This window comes from Phodopus roborovskii, unplaced genomic scaffold, assembly GCF_943737965.1.
Source record: "Phodopus roborovskii unplaced genomic scaffold, PHOROB, whole genome shotgun sequence".
NCBI lineage: Eukaryota > Metazoa > Chordata > Mammalia > Rodentia > Cricetidae > Phodopus > Phodopus roborovskii.
The window spans coordinates 7,451,057-7,468,359 of NW_026126585.1; the positions used below are offsets into that span (position 1 = coordinate 7,451,057).

The following is a 17,303-nucleotide window of genomic DNA, read 5'->3' on the forward strand; positions in this document are numbered from 1 at the left end:
TGTGTGTGTGTGTGTGTGTGTGTGTGTATGAGGGGTGTGTGTCTGATTCTCTGTGCATGTATGTGTGTGTGTATGTGTGTGTCTGATTCTCTGTGCATGTATGTGTGTGTGTGTGTGTGTGTGTGTATGAGTGGTGTGTGTCTGGTTCTCTGTGCATGTATGTGTGTGTGTGTGTGTGTATGAGTGGTGTGTGTATGTGTGTGTGTATGAGGGGTGTGTGTCTGATTCTCTGTGCATGTGTGTGTGTGTGTGTGGTGTGTGTGTGTCTAATTCTCTGTGCATGTATGTGTGTGTGTGTGTGTGTGTGTATGAGGGGTGTGTGTCTGATTCTCTGTGCATGTATGTGTGTGTGTGTGTGTGTGTGTGTGTGTGTATGAGGGGTGTGTGTCTGATTCTCTGTGCATGTATGTGTGTGTGTGTGTGTGTGTGTATGAGTGGTGTGTGTCTGATTCTCTGTGCATGTATGTGTGTGTGTGTGGTGTGTGTGTGTGTGTCTGATTCTCTGTGCATGTATGTGTGTGTGTGTGGTGTGTGTGTGTGTGTCTGATTCTCTGTGCATGTATGTGTGTGTGTGTGTGTATGAGTGATGTGTGTGTGTATGAGTGGTGTGTGTGTGTGTGTGTGTGTATGAGTGGTGTGTGTGTGTGTGTCTGTATTTCTCTGTGCATGTATGAGTGTGTGTGTGTATGTCTGTGTGTTTGTGTGTCTGTGTGGTGTGTGTGTATCTTTGTGTGGGAGTGTTGTGTCTGTGTCTGTATATATGTGTATGTAGTGTGTATGTGTGTGTTTGTGTCTATGTGTGTATATGTATGTGTATGTGTGTGTTTGTGTCTGTGTGTTTGTTTGTGTCTATGTGTGTATATGTATGTGTATATATATGTGTGTGGTGTGTGTGTGTTTGTGTCTCTGTGTGTGGTGTGGTGTGTGTGTATGTGGTGTGTGTGTGGTGTGTGTGTGCGCGCCTGCGTGTGTGTGTGTGTGTGTGTGTGTGGTGTACTTACTTCAGCAGAGGCAAGAGGAGGTTCTTTGCTGTCCTACTCTATGACCCTCCCCTCTTTCTTTTTCCTTTGAGAAAGAGTCTCTCACTGAACCTGGAAATTGCTGTTTTTCAATTAGCCTGAGTGGCCAGCAAGTCCCAGTGATTGACCTATCCACCCCTGTAACAACTCCACACACATGGACATATCTAACTTTTTATGTGGCTATTGGGAATCTAAATTCCAGCCTTCATGATGTATAGCTAATACTTTTACCCTCTGAGCTAGCTGCCCATTCCCATTTCCAAACAACTTTTCTTGGAGTCATAGATCTCCCTAAGAAGCCAATGAAATGCACATATAGACTTAATGCATACAACATTTACTGAGATTTATGAGTTACATGTAGTCCATTCTTGAATAGCTGGACTCATGGTTCCAGGCCAAAAACACACAGGAGCGTATGTATTCCAGTCCAAAGTGTGTTACGTTGACAATTAAAACTAACCATTACTGGATGACTCTGTGATTATTTATCCATCCAGTTTAATTTGCACCCAAGCTCTGGGCATTTCACCTGCTCTCTGGCTTCCTTCTGCATACTGCTATTCTGTAATCCTTTCCTCCTCCTTTTATTTTTATTTTTAGCCAGATCTCTGATAACTCCCCATATCATTAACCCTTTCCTTGTCTTTCTCAAGCCTCTACTTCTAGCCCTTCTTTGGCAGCAAGGTCAGGGTTATTTATCTGGGCCAGTCCCATTACAATGTGGAGACAGTCTTCATCTATGCATGCTTCTGTTGTTGGACACCTAGGTTGGTCCTATAATTTAGTTATTCTGAGCAGTACTAAAATAAACACGGATGCGAAAATATCTCTATGATGTGTTGACATAGAATCCTTTGGGTATATCTTATTTACTTTTTCCAGAAGCCACAAAGGTACAGGTTGGAATAAACATGAATGTGCAAACCTCTCTGTACTTTGTTGACATGGAGTCCTTTAGGTAAATATTACTCTCTTTTCTAGAAGCCACAAGGGTATAAGTTGCATGTTAGGAAAATAGATAATAGAATGGTGGATAGATTATGGTAACTTCAGACATTAAGAAAAGCCTAGATATTTGACTATTACCTGCAAGTTCCATTGTGATCAGGTTCTGGCTTGTTCTCTGACCTCACCTCAGTATCAGTCCACCCTTTCCACCACCCTGAATCCTCCAAGCCTTCAGTGCTAGTTGGAAATCTGAGAGAGTCAGCTTCATAAATGAGGCATATAGTGCGTTCTCAGCTTCTTCAGAACAGATGGCTGTTGCTAGACACCTAGGTCCCTATTGTGTAACCCAATCTAATAAATTCCAATTTGTAAAACATATACATTTTATTGGTTCTGCTTCTTAAGAGAACCTTGACTAATACATATCCTCTCAAATTACTCAATGAGTATAAATATATACATGGATATTTGTGGGGAAGGAAATAGTTAATTCCTTTAGAATTATCAGCCCAACTTCCTGTGATGGTGACTTAATAGGGTGTCCTACACACAAACATGAACTGCTGTTCTGTTTTCTGTTCAACTTTTCTCCTTTTCCTGAATGTTCTGAAAACATTTATTGCATTTTCCCACTTACTTATTTTTGCAGAGAATGTGAATAGTTTTTGAATCACTATGTGAAAACACCTTGATAAAACCCAAGGTTAAAACAGCTTAGCTGTGCTTTCTTCAGAGGACAGAAAGGCCATCTTGGCAACTCTGTTCCTTGAGACAACATAAAGTTTGGGAAATGTCAGCTTCTGGTTAGTTATTCACAGGTTTCAACATACTTCTTTTTGTATCGTTGTGGGATGTTGTCATGAAAGGTCCTCTAGGGTTACCTAATGCAGCTCCCTCATTTAGCAGATGAACGAATTACAGTTAGAAAGGTCAGGAATGGTCAATGACCAGACGTCTGTTAGAGGCAGGGGATGATCATGATGGCCTCCTGACTCCGAGTTCAGGGCTGTTTTTCTAATGACATATGTCATTAAATAAGAAAATAGTGTTATTATTGTTTCATTTATCTAAGGGAAGGCAGTGTCTATGACAGCTTTTGACACTTCAGAGATTCAGAATCACAACAAATAAGAAAAGATGAGCTCTAATGCACTCCTACAGATACTCAAACCTTTGTGGGATATGCCTTCTCAACACACATCCATTTATATAGCACCTATGATTTCCACATGTGCAGATAGCTCTGTTTATTTCTAGAACTTAGCAACCAGAGGATAATAAGGAGTCTAACATATGTAATTTGCAATAGATTTACTTTCATGAGCAGGTGGAGAACAGAACCCCAATCAACATATAAAAACTCAATGCTGTTGTAATGAAAAAAGCCTCCTTTGTGAATGCTCTGCTTCAGACACAAGTTAATTTTTATTTTTTTTACAAGTTAATTTTTAAGAAGCATTTTTTTTATAAACCAAAAGTTGCTAGATATGAGACAACTTTATGGGTAGGAAGCCAGGCTTTATTTTAATTTCTATGACTTTATCTTACATGCATTATTTATGATTAACAGCTGAGATGCAAGCAAAAATTATCCAGACCAATCAGAATGTAATTTTTCTAAAATTCAGAAATGGCAATATAATTTACATTCTCTTTGCTGGTGGTGCAAGGCTGATGCACTTCAGTGAAAATATTGTGTGGCTGAAAGTTTCTGTTATCATAGATTAGACTAGCAAGGTGGATAAAGAGATGGTAAGGGACCTTAAGAGGGAGAACGTGCCAGGGGATAATTTGAGAGTTTCTAGAAGGCAGTGCTTACCAATTTATTTATGCCTTTTCATTTGCTTGTTGGTGCCTCTAGCCTTCTGAATATGTTATAGGTTGTGAAAAGATGTACCGTTGACTTAGGCAGAACATTCATTTGAGTTTATGGAAGTGGACATTTAAAATTTGTATGTACATGTCTCTGTGAGAACTTAGGCATATGTGTGTGCACATGCGTGTAAAGGGCAGAGGGTGTTGTCAGGTGTCTTCCCGAATCACTTTTTCATCTTCTTTTGTTGAGACAGAGTCTCTCTCTGAACATGGAGATAACTGATGTAGTCAGATTAGCTGGCCACTGAGCCTCAGAGACCCTCCCGTCTCCACCTTCCCAACCTGGGATTATAAGTGAACACCATTGTGATTGTGACTGATTTTTACATGGGTGCTGTCGATCACAATCCTAGAGCTCAGACTTTTGTAGAAGCACATTACCAGAAGATCCCTTTCTCCAGCACCCAGCTTGATATTTTAGGTTCTGGTTCTACTCTCTTCTCTGTCTAATAGTGTCTGTTAATCATGTAATCAGACATAGAACTGTCCTCAATGACCATCCATTCTTCCCCTCCTTTTCCTTTTATCTCTTTTAGAAAAGTGATTTCCATTTCTGTCAGATGTAATATGTGAAAAATAGAACTCAGACAGAAAGGAAGACAGATAGACAGCCTTAAAATCTTAATGATTTTGGTAATTTTTAAAACATAATGGTTCAAGTTCTATGATTTAGATCAGGGATAGAATTATTTTCTGTAAAGGCAAAAATCATAACCAAAAAAAAAAAAAATCTTTTGCCTATACTCAACTTTCTTTCCCTTCCTTTATTTGTTTCTCTCTTCCTTCCTTCCTTCCTACCTTCCTTCCTTCCTTCCTCTCTCCCTCTCTTTCCAATTTAGTTCAATTTTAACTGTGTGTGTGTGCGTGTGCATGCGTGTGTATGCGTGTGTGTGTGCATGCATGCGTGCATGTGTGTGTGTGTGTGTGTGCGTGTGTGTGTGTGTGTGTGTGTGTGTGTGTGCCCTGGAGTGTAGGTGACCATAGAGGCCAGAAGAGGATGCTAGATTCCTTAGAGTTGAAATTAAGTACGGTTGTAACTTACTTGATGTGTGTGCTGGGAACCAAACCCAAGGCTAGTTGGGAAAAGGAAGAGGATGGGCAGGAGTGAGAAGAGAATGCATTTTATACGTAAATGAAAATGTCATACTGGAATACATTATTATGCATAATTAAAATATCATTAAAAAGTATTTACCAGATCAGAGTTACTGTGTTGATGATGGCTGATCAGCAATAGGAAATCCAATAAATCAACACAATTATTCATTACTATTTGAAATGTTGAAAGTTGCATATAAGGGCATAGAGGATGAGTGGGGAGTAATGAGAAAGAAGGTCAGCTCTTAGAGAGCACCGTGGCCATTCTAACAGTAAGGCATGTTCTCAGGGAGAAGCCACATTCGGCTGCCCTTCCATTGTAATTCCCTTTATTATGCTGGATGACTGCCAGAGTTGTGTTATGGTTTAGGGGAGGGAGAGGATCATGTAGCTTTCTTCTTCCTTTCAGGGATCCTAAAGGTCCCAGATATTATCTGTGAACTTCACAAGAGTTTCTCTAGTTACATTTTCCATCTCCCTTCTCTTCCTCTCCTGGGTTGCCTGACTCTTGATGTATTCCTTGACCTCAACTGAGAATATTTTCTTCCTCAGTGAGACTAGAGCCCTGGAGGGACCTGAAGTGGGGACAGCCTCTCTCCACGCAGGCTTTAGGTACAGAACAGGTTCTGGACAGATTCTACATACTTACTTAACAACAGCTGCTCTAGCCAGTATCTGATAGAAAAAGACAATGGTAGAAAATGAAAAGTTATACTTTCTGTGTTAGAACTCAGCAGACAGACAGCCTTGGTGGTCTGTAAGCTGCTATAGCCATGGGTGCTCTTCCAGGAACCTCATTTTCTCATTAAGAGGATAATTATTCCTCCCACTGCCTTAGCATATCTCCATGTGAGTTTTCCTTTCATGGGAAAAGACTCATGGCTAGCTGGCTGGGTGGCTTAGCTGAATTAACTCTTTAGGATGTCTTTAGGACAATAGGATATATTAATAGTATGTAATACTCCAGTGTTTGGAGCTGATCAGAATGCTATATTGTCCTCAGGGTTGCCGACAGAGTCAACTCTTCGATCAGCAGGATCAAGGAAGGACAGTTGTGATGATGTTTGCCTTTCTAGTGTTACCAGGGAAATGAAAGGTGGAACCCGAAGCTGACTGTGAGGGAGGGTTCATCTTCAGTGGCTTCTAATGTTACTAATCCTTGTCTAGCCACTTAGCATTGGCAATCCAAATGGTCAATTGCAAACCGAAGGGTGAAATGTGCACCTCTCCTATGACACACTGTTAGGTGAGAAGTGGGCATGGGGAAGGGCTTGAGACCGACCTCTCAGTGAATGTCAGGGTCACCGCTATTTCCTGGCTTCTTTCTTCCTGTGTTTTCAGCCTTTACATTACTTCAGTAAACTAGTTATTGGATTGAACTCTCTATTTGCAGTTGCTGGAGTGTTCCTTTTTCTTCCTCAATGGGTTTTTACTGACACAATTCCACGTTCAAGAGAACAGAAAAGAGCTATTATTTTTTTTTTTTAGCCTTCTTCAAAACCCTCTGAGTGGTGTCCCAGTTAAGATGCTTTTATCTGAAGCCAAGAGAAATCAGAACAGTTGGATTCAAGGGCAAGAGAATGGGATGGGGTATGGAGGATATGTACTTGGAGAATTCCACTGTCACTCACCAAACTGAGCGTGGAGAGGCTCTGGGGCACAGGGTTAGGGAAACTTGGAAGTGAAAGTAGTACATGTGTGTGAGGGTGTTTCTAGGTTGGGTTAATTGGTGTGGAAATACTCACTCTACATGTGGATGGCAACATTCATCTCTCTCTCTCTCTCTCTCTCTCTCTTTCTGCTTCCTGTGTGTACAAATCCTGGTCAAATGACTCTTTCCTATGTCCTTCATAACACAATACACTGTACCTTTGAACTGTGAGTCACAAATGAATCCTTTCCTCCATGAGTTAGCTTTTGTTAGGCATGTCACAACATCCAGATAAAGTTGAAAATAGCATGTAGGGTCCTGTGGACATCTCATCTGTTAGAGGTGTATTCTGTTTCTGAAAACTAATATTCTCATGAGAAGCCTGTTTATATTTCAGGAGTAGAGGCCTATTTATGATTCTGTTCTGCAACCCCAAATGACCTTCCATGGGAGGAAGAATCCTTGAGAAAAACTCATTTGGTCAGTTTGAATTTTCTACTCTCAAAAGATAAATTCCTTGAGTGGGGTCCCTCTCTCTCTCTCCCCCCTCTCTCTTCCTCCCTCCTAATTGTCCTCTGTAGGAAGGGAAGCCTAGGCCCGGCATCCTTCCTGGATGACAGAGTACTGAAGAGTGGAGTCAGGGAAAAGAGACTCCTGTCTTGAACATAGACAGCTCTGCTTCCTCAGGAGAAATATGATAGCCAGACATTTCTCATATTGCTGAGGAAATGCTCCTGAAGTCAGGTGGATAGAGTTCATAGATGCTGCCTACCTGCCCAAGTGCACTTACCAAACCCCACCACAGAACATGAAGCCTAGCCTATTAATAGCACAGTGATGAGAAACTGAGCTGTGCTGACATGCCAGGAAGGACCAGTGGGTACCATCTGGACAACATGGAGAGTGGTGTGTGTGTGTGTGTGTGTGTGTGTGTGTGTGTGTGTGTAGGCCACAGCAGGGCATCCAAGTCTTGCTCTGTTGCTTTTTATTATATTCTCTTCAGACAGAATCTCTCACTGAGCCTGGATCCAAGCTGGTGACGAGTGAACCCCAGTAACCCTTCAATCTTAACCCCACAGAATGCTGGGACTAAAGATGGAGGCTCATGGCCACACATAGCTGACTTTTCATATAGGTGATAGGGATTCAAACTCACATCCTTGTGTGGGCACAGCAATCATTCTTATCCACTGAGACATCTTCTAGCCCTCTCTAAATATATTAAGTGCTTCATCAGCATCTTTCCTTTTGTTCTCCATAATTCTGCAGAGCAAGTAATATCACCTCTTGCTTCATGGAAACCAAACAAGAACAGGGCTCCTTCTCTCCACTGCTCTTAACTGTAAGCCAGGAAGGTGGCAGTGAAGTTCTCTGTATCCTGTGGATCTGCCCTTGTCATCAGTTAAAGTATTTAGGATGGATGCTATAAACAGCTTCTTAAGTGCTGAAGTTGTAAGTCTAACAAGTGACAGTAAATAATAACATCACTGTCACCAGCTGCTAGGATGTGCCGAGAGATTGACAGGCAGATCACATTGTCTGCCACAGACATTTGAATGCAACAGAAAGAGAGATTATGTAGGGTGTTGGGCGCAGGGAAAAGAGAATGGGAAACCTAGATGCAAGACCGTGAAGCAACAAGTTCCCAGGACTGGGCTGGAGAGATGGCTTATGAGCCAGAAACATTTTCTGCTTTCCAGAGGACCTCAGTTTAGTTCCCAGCATCCATGTCTGGTGACTCACAACTACTTGTAATGCCAGCTCCACTTACGGCCTACGGTCATGCATGCATGCGTACAGACAAATATATATATATATATATATATATATATATATATATATATATTATATATATAGTGACAGAGAAAGAGACATGAGAGAGAGAGAGAGAGAGAGAGAGAGGGTCCAAATTTCAGTTAACTATGTGCATATTTTGTGTATGTGACTTTGTCCAAATTTATTGAATCCTTGGCTTAGTTTTCTTTTCTATCAGATGAGATGGACATTCCTATCTTTCCTGTTGATTAGATGAGGGTAATTGCCTGATGAGAACCGAGTGGATATTAACATGTAGCAAATGTGCATTATAATATATAACTCATTGGCTGCACATATACTTATTGAGTTCCCATTGTAAGAACAATGGACACTTTTCTATCTCAAATACAGGGCAATGGTAAGAACTAGAATTGTTCCATGTCTCCTCTATGTTGGGCTCTGTTCCAAAAGTTTTATGTGCTTTAGTTAGAACCATCCCCATAACATACTGAGAGATATAGCATCTGTCTGTCTGTCTGTCTGTCTGTCTGTCTGTTTGTCTGTCTGTCTATCATCTATCTTGTGAAACTGGGGATACTGAGAATGAAAATAAAACAATATTGTCAGACTCAGAATTTTTAGGAGTGACTGAAAACCAACTCACTACTTTTCACGCCCATCACAAAATCACAACTTTAAAGTCAAATCGACTTTGTGCAGTAAGAAGCCCACAGATCCAGGTGTAAAATAGAGCCATGTGTCCAGAACAGCAGTTGCAAGGTCAGCACACTAGCCCCTGTGCAAATCGGATTAGCCTGTGGAATGTTTCTGTGTGGCCCTGAGTTAAGGGTGGTGTTTGTGTTTTTAAAAGGCTTAACAACAAAGAACCATCTGTGGCCTATAACGTCTCAGCCGTGCTACTCTGGCTCTTCACAGAAAGTATTTGTAGACTTTGCTTTACCCAGTGGTGCTGAGTCTGTGATATGCAACAGTGAGGCCAAGATCCTGTGCGTCTGATTCTTCTGTGAGCCATCTTAAAATTTGGAAAAGGGGTCCTCTGATACTATTTTCCAGATTCTTTTCTTTCTCCTTTTTTTTTTTTTTTTTTCCACCACAGTCAAAACTCATCCTTATTTCTCTTTCTATTGATGAGGAGAGGTTTTCCATTTTCCATGAATTAAGGCAGCAGTAGGTTTTGCACCAGTGGAATTTATTTGCGTTTTCCAGATACTTTTGTTTGTTCTTTTCATAGTAATAAAACTCAACACTTGGGTAGGCTTTTATACCAGCTTCCTGGCATGTCTAGGAATAAGCTTGGCAGTCTATATCCCCAGGTTTTACTTTTCATTTGATCATCCTAGCCAGGAGTTTAAGCTCTGGAGCAAAATTCTGGCAAGATCCACACCAAGGAGAATAGAAATCAACCACCCAGTGAGTTTTCTTTTGTAAATTCTTGTTGTTGTTGGAAGTCTGAGTTGTTAAATTTGTGAACACTTGGGTAAAGCCCAAGCCTCCAGATTACCTCTCGAGCCACTTTAACTTTGATGTAGATAACCTTTACTTGACTTTGGGGGATAAAAGTGTATCTCAGAGTATCTTGGAACATTTTCTTAGGTATAAAAAGAGCGATACTTAATGTCCCAGCCATTCTTTTCCATTCTGGCATTAAGATCTGACAGGGATGATACAGTAGAGACTAGAAATCACCCCTCCAGGCATCATCGTGTTTTTTCTTTTACTAGTTCATTGAAAGTGGTGGGTTTAAGAGAAGTCACTGAAGGGTTTTTAAGAACCTCTAGAAATTGAAGATCTGTTCAGTGGAGTGATGTCCTTCATACTCATGAACATTGGGGTGGTTGATACCAATGTTTCTGGATAAGCCTGAATGTTATATACATTTTGTAAAGTCCTAATGCATCAACTTCAAGATGATCACAGAGACACATTTATGCTGTATGCAACTATGGCAATAGAGCTTGACTTGATGTGACAGATGGACATGAAGGGGCAAAGAAGTCAATAAAGCATGGTTCTCTGTCACCATCAAGGAAATTTAGAGGCTGAAGTGTGGTGACATGGGAATTAACACTTTCTTTGCAAAGTGAGTGTATATAACACATGTATTCTTCTTTCTGTGATGAATTTCATGTTTTTGGATTTCTTGGCCTTCGCATGTTGTTAGAAAATTACAAACACAGAGATCACTCCAGTTTCTTGCACTCCAGTGCAGAGGAAGATTCAAACATTCCAACTTGAGTCTGAATTTTCATCCCTCCCCCCAAATATATGAGTTAATGATGACATACTCAATGATCCCCTCATTTTTTTTGTTGTTGAAAAGCATTCAAATTGTCCTTTCCTGAATTCCCTTCATCATGAACTATTAGCCATAAGATGAAATAAACCCTTGCTTCCTCAAGTTGCTTTTGGTCAGGGCGTTTTTCACAGACATAGAAAGCAAGCCAGGCTGCACACATACACATAAAAATAAAATCTTTGAAGAACAGAAGTGTCCAATGTTGAAGAAATCACCAACTTTGTGGTTTTTGTTACGTAATTCTTAGCTGGCTGGTCTGACATTCAGAGCAACATTTCAATGGCATGTCCTTACCTTAACGTGGAACCGAATGAAGGGGGCGTCTTTGTTACCCTACGATAACAGAGCAGCTGTGACCCCCCAATGCTTCGCCGGCACAAGCAGAAGAGACACAGTGAACTTATGGCTCAGCAAAGGACATGTTGACAGCTGGGCAAAGTTACCCTGCAGTGCCTACTGCACCAAATGGACAGCCAAAGACTCTCCAAAGTTTTTATTTTCCATCCTGAGACACGGTAGCAGAAAGCAGGAAGAGTGTGCTATGTGCAATAGGGTAGCACAAGCCAGGAAAGAACTGTGAATGTCACACATGTCTATGGAGATTCTAAAATATACCCCCTCTTAAAATTTCTCTCTCTCTCTCTCTCTCTCTCTCTCTCTCTCTCTCTCTCTCTCTCTGTGTGTGTGTGTGTGTGTGTGTGTGTGTGTGTTCATATGTCTCATACGCATTTGCCTGTATTTCTGTGCATGGTGAATATGAGAATGGTATGTCTGGTGAAGGCAGGGGACAGCCTTATGTGTCAGGGGCAGCATTGCCGTTTGTTTCATATAGTCTTGTCTCTGTCACTGCATTCTCCAGGCACACTTCCAGAAATTCCCTCTTTCTGCCTTCTATCTCCCCACAAGAGTGCTGGATTACGGGCATGTGCTACTGTGCCAGATTTGTGTAGATTCCAGTGATCCATAGTTGGCTATTGACACTTGTAAGGAAAGTGCTCTACCCACTGAACCACCTTCCCAGCCCCTAAAGTCTCTCAGTATGGGGCTTTCAGGAATCTGAATGCTTATGCTTTATAAAAATGAAGGAGAAAACTGAGCCATGATAGTGATGTTAGTGTCTTACATGTCTGGAAGTGGGGTCAGGTTTAGGATGGACCAGGTCCATTCCCGAGACCCTGAGCAGGCACTGAGGCATGAACTAATGCAAAAGATTAAAGAGATTTGCTTAGGAATATAAATGGAGGGCTCCAAAGAGTGAGTTAAGAAGACACAATCACTTACCAGGGTGGTTAAGGGAGTTCTAATTAAAAGGACTCTGTAATTAGAGGAGCCTTGGAGATGGCTTATTAAGAGAGAAATCTGAACTGTTACAGAGCTGACCACAGGCAGGAATTCAATGGTGGGAATCACAAATGCATTCATTGTAAGGCAAGCTATAGGCTAGCTAAAAGAAAGAAAAGGAAATAAAATCGGAGGATTAATAATAGGTCCATTAAAATCAGAAGGCTAAGAGGAGTACTGAGTTTAGCATTCTAGAGATGAAGGAGGAGTTATTGCCTGTTGTCTTTTCTGAGGTGGGGCAGAGTGTGAATATCAGCTGAACTCTGAACAGGATGAATGACTTGTGAGAACATTGCATTCGTGCTGGTAGGGTGCTGCTGCTGGTGGTCGGGGACCCATCCTTCCTAGCTGAATTTGTCTCATATCATTACTGCAAAGACATATTTAAGAAGCAATAGTATGTCGTGAAGAGTACGGTTAGAGTCTGTTAAGTTAGAACCACAAGCTTAGAGTCTTGTTAAAAATTTCAATTCTGGCCTTAGATGAGATATGGAGGAGGAGGCAGAAATAAAATAAAATGTAAGAGCTGGAGGATGAGGAGGAATGCTGTGACATGCTGTTTTGTAGGCATGGAAGACAAGATATGAAACAGTGCCCTCAGTGATATTTCACAGTGTAAACATGTTCCCAAGGCATTAGATACCTCCACAATGGAATCCTATTCACATTTTAATTTTTTAAGATATTATTCTATTATTGTGCATACATACACATATTTACACATGTGTGTAGTTACATGACTGCAGAAGCCAGAATAGTGTGTCAGATCCCCTGGGTCTGTAGTTACAGGGAGCTGTAAACCACCCAACACGAGTGAGCTTGATTTAACACTCTGCAAGAACAGCAAGCACTCTTAACTATTGAGCCATTGTTAGGTGCAAGCCTTTAATCCCAGCACTTGGGAGGCAGAACCAGGTAGACCTCCTTGAGTTCAAGTCCAGCATGGTCTAGAGAGAGAGCTCCACAATACCTAAAGCTGTCTTGGAAAAAAAAAAAAAACAAAACTGCTGAACCATCATTCCAGGCCCAATTCAAGACTTCTTTTCTTTCTTTCTTTCTTTCTTCCTTCCTTCCTTCCTTCCTTCCTTCCTTCCTTCCTTCCTTCCTTCCTTTCTTTCTTTCTTTCTTTTAAAGATAATGCCTTTTTTAAAAAATATTTCAAGTATTAAAAAAAACTCATCAAAAATGTATCACCTTAACAGTACTTTGTACATGTGAAATTTCACACCTAAGTTTGATACTATTTTTGGTTACTTTTGGCTACTTTTAAGACTCGAAATAGAATGTCCATTCCTTGAGTCTTTTTTCTTTGGTAGAGTCTAATGGGATCACGCAGATGAGCTATTTATGCAAACAAGATGGTTCCAGCAAATTCATGGTGATATGAACTGAGGGTTTTCTTTAGTGAAAAGGAAGTCTAAAAGGATTCACACATTTCCCTGAATCGTGGTTTCTTAATTAAGATAAATAAATGATTGTGGGCAGCAACCACGGTTGGGGGAAGACACTGACCTTCCCTCCGGAGGGTTGACTTGCTGTCCTCCTTCCTAAGAATGCATTCACCTTGGAATAATTACTGCTCTCCACCTCTGTTTCTTTGGGTAAACTGAGGAAGAGTGCTCTGGTCTTCATCACACAATCAGTTCTTTCTTTCCAGGAGACAGCACATCTCAGCTGGTCCTCAGACTCTCATGGAACATGAGTAAATCTCTTCTCTGTTACCTCACTCTCCTCAGGGTTGGAAGTTAGCAAGCTGCATTCTCTCCCAAGACATGACCGGATTCAATGTGTCCCCATTCCTTCCAGTTCTTCTACGAGACAAGGGACATCAGACGAAAAGATTTCCCTCTGTTTAAATAAGGAAGCTCACAGTTTTGAATGTGTAGATCAGTTTGTGAGAAACCTACATCTTAAACATATTTTTCGCTATACAGATACAGTATATTTCTCCTCATTTATATCTTCATCAAGGATCCCCCTCTTTTGTACTTTTTACCATAGAAATGTCTCAGATATTATTTATATTTGCATCTAAAATTTTCATTTTATTTTGTATTAATTGCTCATACACAGAATTTCCAGTGATATTTATTTACTATTTAGCTACAGCCTTATTAAATGTACCTGTAGAGAGGGCCAAAGAGCTGAGGTGAAGCTTGGAGAAGGCTCCCTATTCAATCAAGAGACACCAGTAACCCTGGGAGAATGAATCAGAGATTTGAAGATGATTCTCAGAAACTCAGAGACACTGAGAAGGAAAGACTAAAAAGAAGAGAACAAGGATATGTGCACATACATAACACCAGCAGATCAAACTTTGTTTCTTGTTTTGTTTCGTTTTCAAATATTTCTTAGTAACTATAAATTTTTCTAAACTGTAAAACTTGAATCCTCCAAAATTCTTAGTCATATTTTGGCTACTGGTGTTGTAGGGGCAAAAATCCCAATACTGTATCTGTATAGCAAACACTATAATATGTTTAAGATGTAGGTTCTCACAAACTGATCTACACATTCAATACTATTTCTATTAAAGCCAATTAGAATTGTTTCTGATATTAATAAAATATTTTTAAAATAAAAAGAGAAAGATCCAATGATAACTAAAGTTATATTGAGAAGAAATAAAGTTTCAGGACACACATCCTTCACTCTAAGACTTAGGGGTGCTTTCAGCTGTAAGATAACTGCAGAATTCAAGACAGGGAAACGGGGTAGGAAGACTGGGCAGACATATAGTGCACTGAATAGAAAGTGCAGAAATAGACACTTAGAAATAGGGTCACATTGATTTTTGACAAAGGTGTAAAGGAAATTCAAGAGAGAAAGAAGGCTTCTTCTTTTTCTTTTTCTTTTCCCCTTCCGAAGGAAGAAATTACATTGGAACAACCAGGGAAGCTGATACGGAGGGAAAAAAAAACCCTAAGGCTATAATTCAGACCTGTGCAAAATTAATTCAAAATGGATTATGAGTACAAATGAAAGTATAAAACTGTAAAACCTTTTGAATAAAACATAAGAGAAAAAAATCTTTGTGAACTTAGGTTAGGGAAAGACTTCTTCGATAAAACCACCCAAATTATAACTCATAAATTAAAAACTGGTAATTTTGACATCATTAAGGTAAGACATTCTTGCCCTGCAAAGATAGTTGTTAAGTGGTGAGAGATGTAAATTACGTAGAAACTAAAAGGAACATGTGTTGTTCTTATTTGCTTTAGTGCACAGGAAGAATGTGCATGTTTGTGTGTACAAGCATGTGTGTTCATGAGCCCATGTATGTGGAAACCAGAGGCCTACCTTGAGTATGTTCCCCTATTTCTCTCTACTCTTCTTGCTGAGATAGAGTCTCTCACTGAGTCTACAATTTTCCATTTCACTTAGACTGGCTGGCCAGAGAGTGCCTAAGATCCACGTGTCCCTGCCTCCCAGCACTAGAATTTCAGCTGTGTGTTATTGTACCTGGCTTTTACATGGGCACTGAGGAACTGAATTCTTGTTCTCAAGCTTACACAGGAAGAATCCCATTAGTATATGGAGCCAACTCCCAAATTTCACTTTGAGTTTTGAGACAAGAGTCCTTTAATGAACCTTGAGCTCATTCACTTGGCTAGACCACCTGGATAATGACCCCCAGGGGTCCTCTTGGTTTTATCCTCCTAACATTCATATTACAGACCTGTGCTATACCTTGCTCTTTAGGTAGGCATTGGGGACTGAAATCAAGTCCCCATGTTTGAATGACAAGCATATTAACCACAGAGCCATCTCCCCAGCCCTGAAAAGAATGTCTTGAAATGTTAGCAGTTAAAAATAAAGTTAAGATCAAGTACAGATATATGTGTTGTTAGCTATGGCACAATTTAAATTACAAAATACAGTTAAAGTGCAGAAAGTGATGCAAAGAAAATACCTAAGAATAAGAGAAAGGTCAAATGAGTTAGGCACTCTCCATTTAAACCAGTGTCTTATACTCATTGACAATAACATTCTGGAAATAAGCTCATTACTATGTCTTGATGATAAAAATACATAGTTAAATGAAAGGAAATTATAAAAACAAATACACTAAATCATACTTCCTTGTTTTAAGACAGTTAACATTAGCATACAGGGGCATGTCAGAAAAACAAACTACCTAGCTTTTCAGATGACTTCTAAGTTCTGGGATTTGAAGTATGTAGATATTTTCTTCATGGTGTTTTGTTATATATTCAATTCTTTGTACTTGAATTATCACAAAGAAGCTTAATGTACATTTATATATTCTAGAAAGTTTCTATAGTCATAGGTTCTATATGGCTTTTTCAAGAGGACATACTCTTAAATTTTTTTTTGGCTATATTATCTAACAGCCAAATAACTGTAGATAAGTTGCTGAAATGGTTATAATCTTAGTCTCATATATAATAAAATGAATAGAGCCTTTTCTCAGGTAAATTAAATGAAAAAAAAAATATATTAACACACCTAGAAAGCTTTCTTAGAGCACTAAACTTTTCTAAACAAACTCCAGTGTGTTAGTCTGCTGTTGCTATGGTGGAATACTCTTACAAAAGACAATTTAGAGGAGAAATCTTTCATTGGCAGAATTGACAGAGGCAGAGGGCACGGTCCCTCGTGGTGGGGTTGGCATGGCAGCGGGAGCGTGAAGCTGGCCTGGTAGTCAGAGAACAGACCAATCACCTTTCATCCCATCAACACTCAGGAAGCAAAGAGTGAAAACAGAAGTGTGAACATGTTAGGAATACTCAAAAACCTGGGCTGCAGAGATAGCCCAGCCGCTAAGAGCACGCACTATTGTTAGAGAATATCTGTGTTCATCAGCTAGCTTTCCACATCAGCATCTCAGAACAGCCTGTAACTCCAGCTGTGAGGGATCTGATGCCTCTGACCTCCATGGGCCATGGCACTCACCTCCACAGAGTTAAAAATAATACAGTAAAATATGAAAACAAACAAACATGCAGTCAGCTCTGAAATCATGTACATATAAGCAACACTTATTGGGGCCAGCAAGTTGCTTCTGCACACATATATGTAACAGTGTCACATACATTAAAATATATTTAAAGCAAATGACCCAAACTAATAAAAACACCAACACCCCCCCCCCAAAGCCTGCCTTATATCACACGTATTCTCTAGCCTTGATGCTCAATGTTGTGAGTAAATCAAGCGTACGTCTGGGAGCTTGTTAGAAAGTCAGAGTCTTGACCTCCCTGGACCTACTGGACAGAAATACATGCGGCGAACATTGCAGTAGATTCATACAGTCATTAAAAAATCT

At 40.2% G+C, this 17,303-nt stretch overlaps 1 pseudogene; it reads right to left on the reverse strand.

Annotated features, from left to right (window-relative positions):
* Window positions 1–9,472: 9,472 nt before the first annotated feature.
* LOC127236390 (dnaJ homolog subfamily C member 10-like) lies at window positions 9,473–11,637 on the reverse strand (annotated as a pseudogene).
* Between the last annotated feature and the right edge of the window lie 5,666 nt (window positions 11,638–17,303).